General features: G+C 40.6%; 1 protein-coding gene across 1 annotated transcript in view; it reads right to left on the bottom strand.

Annotated features, from left to right (window-relative positions):
* Window positions 1–1,929: 1,929 nt before the first annotated feature.
* enpp2l (ectonucleotide pyrophosphatase/phosphodiesterase 2-like) overlaps window positions 1,930–4,165 on the bottom strand; it is a 31,852-nt gene continuing 29,616 nt past the window's right edge. The window contains exon 25 of the mRNA XM_080788273.1: window positions 1,930–4,165. This exon is cut by the window's right edge and continues 1,163 nt beyond it. The gene's annotated coding sequence lies outside the window, so the exon portion shown is untranslated.

Genomic DNA, 4,165 nt, shown 5'->3' with positions numbered 1-4,165 from the left:
CCTAGTAGGTAGATGCATTCTCTCTGTCTGTTCTGTCTATCTGCCAGTCAGTGGCTGTTGGTTAGTGTCTGTTGGTTAGTGTCTGTTGGTTTGCTGTTCTCTTAGTCTCTGAGTCTCTGGCATTGCCTAGGTTGTCCTTGAAATAAGTGCAATTCCAATTGCATCTACATCAACTTATATAGTCAGAATGCTGTGGTCTGACGTCACAAACACACCAAATTTAGATACTGTCTGCACCTTCCAGCCGAAACATTTCTGATGCTATCAGCAAGGTAACATTTCATGATTGCCAGTGAATTGTGCCAATACGTTCTGTGGTCCCATACTGGCACCTGTTGGGGACAGGTCAAATTCAGTAGTTTGCTTAGTGCCACTTGAGTGATTTCTCTGCTGTTCTATTTTCCATTTAAATAGACAATGGGTGAATTATGTCTGTGTTTTTGCATGATAAGGAAAGAACTCAAAGGCTAAAGAAATATGAAATGTTATTTTATATTGACAACTATAAAGGCCTTCATGATTGTGCCAATGCTCACACCCAACAATTTTTTTTACTGACGCATAAACCCAGCGACAACACGCTAACCCCAACACTAAATCTAACCCTAAACTCAGTCTTAACCAGCCACGTAAATCCCCTAAACTCATATCAGTCTTAACCGGCCACGTAGTCAGTTGACAACGCGCGTATAGTACCACAGGCTGGTTGCTGGTAGTCATGATCTCCCAGCCAGGGATTCGGTCATGAAGCCAGCCACGTAAATCAGTCATTTATCACTTCCGTATTTCCTAATCGCAACAAGTAGGCTCCAGGCGAGGCTGCTGGCTGGATTGCATTCAAAGTGATAAACCTACTGGTGATTATCGGTTGATAACATTCGAAGCGGGTGCTGAGTCACTGTTTCAATAACACAGAATACTTTCTATAGGAAATGTGTGCATTCTCTGTTAGAAACCTTCAAGACTGAAATCTGCACAACCAGAAAATGAATACAGCACATGTAACAGGAATATTATTTATCATACAAATGTAGTTCTTCAGAAATGAGGGGTTGTACAAGATGCCAGTGGTCTGCTTCTGACATGTCCTAAATTCAGCATGATCTTTAGGGTAGAACACGCTCAGAATGTAAGAAACTTCAACATACTGTAGGCCTACCAATTTACAGGCCAAAAAAGATCAACATGGCAAGGCTGATTAGGAAGAAAGTCTTTCAACTCGCCTCGCTCATTATGTTACTTAGACAATTTGTGTTTACTTTGGAGCCAATAGAGAGCATGAGAACCTAGAGGTATGTTTCAAAGAAAAATTCACATCCTACTGTATCTGCCGCTTCTTTTCCGGTACGAGTCAGACTGAGTTTGAGTTTCTCAAGAAAGTATTGGACACGTTTGGGTGTAATCTTGGGCATGCGTATAAATCCAAATAAATTCAGATATTGATATCTGATATGTGTGAAAAATCACTTAGATCCTATACTTATTTGATCAGATTATCGAGGGCTGTACGTACAGTACGAAGATAGCCGATCTACAAGCTCACAATATGTCGCAACTACCCCCCCCCCCCCAGCTGATCAAACAGTGAAATACACAGGAATCCATTTATCGCTTTACATTTGATACCGTTATCATTGTAATGACTAACCTGAGTTTATTGTTCATTGGTAGTCTTTATGGAAACAGCTGAGCGTGAGAACACGGTCAGCTGTGAATTAACGTCATTGATATCACAAAGGAGTGCAGATGTTGTCACCACCTGTGACTCACGGGTGGTGCTCTATGTTCAGTGCTGTTGGGTAAACACACGTACGCATCTCTCAAAAAAACCATTTGTATATAGATAGAGTATTAACATACTCTGCCATATAGACAAAATAACATTTTATTCACTTTAGGTCTTGACACACATGACAAAACACCCCCTGCAACATTATAAGAATTTATTGAGATCACAAGTTAATGCACAGTTAAGGATGGAAAACAAATGTTCCCGAGCAAATACATGAAAACTCATACATGGCATAGCACCCGTAAAAAAGAACAATGGAAGACTTGTTAATAACTCGATGCGATCACTTTTGTATGGATGCCTGGGAAGGAAATGATGACGTGATGTGATTTTGACCTAAGCCAAGAATACACTACACAACTCAACTGCCTATAGTAACAATTGGCTACCACATGTAGGCAACATTTTGAACTCTCCCCTCTTCACAACCACAAATAGATTTTAAGGGTGAATGTTTTGCTCCAACTAGAATATAGATTAACTTGTTTTGGGCGTAGTGTACTGTACTGTACAAGCTTAGAATAAGTACAATTGTCTTATTGAAGGGAAATGGTTAGGCTCTAGTAATATAACTACTGTATGTCAGGAGATATGGCTACAATTTCTCCTAATTGATCTGAGGACCACTCTTATTATTGTTAAATATTACCAAACGAGTTCTTCAAAAACACTATTTCATTGTATGTTTGGCTTTAACAAGCATGCTAGATGAAAATGTCAGTTTTAAGCACAATATAAACCACTGAACCAATGAGAAAACATTGTGAAGGGCTATGGAATAATACACATACGATTTCCTAAATTAAAGCTTCACCCCTCTTTTGCATGTTTGAAATACATCAATCCTTCTTGAACAAGCATGTCTCCTAGCCTTTCATAATAAACTAGGCAACAAAAGCTTGGTTTAATCGTTGATTAGTCATCGTTACAACAAGGTATAGATTGTAAGGATCGGGTGTTTGTGGAATGAGCAACACAGCTACAGTAAACGTGTGCGCCTCCAAAGAAAATGCCAAAATGGCATGTGGTTGGTATTCAACCATTTGCTATGGATTGGAGTAATAAGGGGGAAAAACACATATTGGCCATTTTTACACTTCATTAACTTATGGTATGGGGCAGTATCTCTTTCACAGGCAAGACAGAACTTGAAGTTGTCATTATTGAAGGCAATATCAATGCAGTGAGATATGGGATGAGATTCTGGGGCCAGCGGCGATCCCATATCTTCAAAATCTGGGACCTATAACGCCATCCTCCAGGATGACAACACTCCATGCAGACCCCCACAGAGCCAGGATCATCACAGAGTAGCCTACCTCCAGCATTTTGGAGTGGAGAGGATGGAATGGCCTGCCGTGAGTCCAGACCTCAACCCATTTGAACACTTGTGGGATCAGCTTGGGTGTGCTAGTGTGACCAACAGAACCACGTTGGATGACTTGCTTGGTGACCAGCATGGTACCAAGCTGTTCATTGCAGCTGCTTTTGGATCTTCCACCCGCTACAGAGTTCCCTAACACTGAGTGTAAAATAAATAAAGTGTAAAAATGGCCAATATGTTTTTTTCCCTCCTTATTACTGTGTGAGAGTGCAATCATCCAATTCACTAAGCAGCAACTCAAAGCAAGGGTTGAATACCAAGCACTTGGCAAATTATTTGGAGGCGTTACCCACACGTTTAGCTGTGTTGCTCATTCCATGAACGCCTGATCTTTACAATCTATACCTCGTTGTAAAGTTGACTAATCAAAAATAAAAATTATATAAAATACAATACGAATTGACATTATAAAAGTGGAGAAATAATGGACCAAAGTTAAGTTTCCGAACTTTTGTTGCTGAGTTTACATGTCCTTCATGACGGAATGAAGTGGATTAAAACAGTGACACACAGCTGGATCAACCTGGTTGGTGAATTTCATGGAAAGTAGCCTGAATATGTTCTACACACAAATGGCAGGTTGCCCTGGCTGAAGTAACCACAGCTGTCTATCACAGCTATATCTACAAAAAGTGTATGTACCGGTATGTATAATTGTCTTCTCCTGTCGAGACTGCTACTGTACTGTACGGATGTGTTCCTGCCTCACACAGTTTCAAATTAACACAGACTATAATATGCTGTATGCATGAGAAGACTTGAGATTGCAGTTGTCGACCTAAAACCCCATAAGGCACTCAGAATCTTTTCCTGTGCAGAAAACCATACACTCCCATTCTCAATAAAGCCGTACCAGCCTATAGGCATCTTGCTCTCACGTCATATTTGTGGGTTGGGAGGAAATGCCACCGCAGGTGGCACTTTGTGCGCAAAATGGCCGCCGTTTGAATATGGTGAATAAGGGGCATAGGCAAAAACCTGAATTACAT

The sequence above is a fragment of the Protomyctophum bolini genome (genome assembly GCF_963924005.1).
Source record: "Protomyctophum bolini genome assembly, chromosome: 17".
Taxonomy (NCBI): Eukaryota; Metazoa; Chordata; class Actinopteri; order Myctophiformes; family Myctophidae; genus Protomyctophum; species Protomyctophum bolini.
Note: the sequence above shows the minus strand (reverse complement) of the source record. Positions and strands in the feature narration are given on the sequence as shown.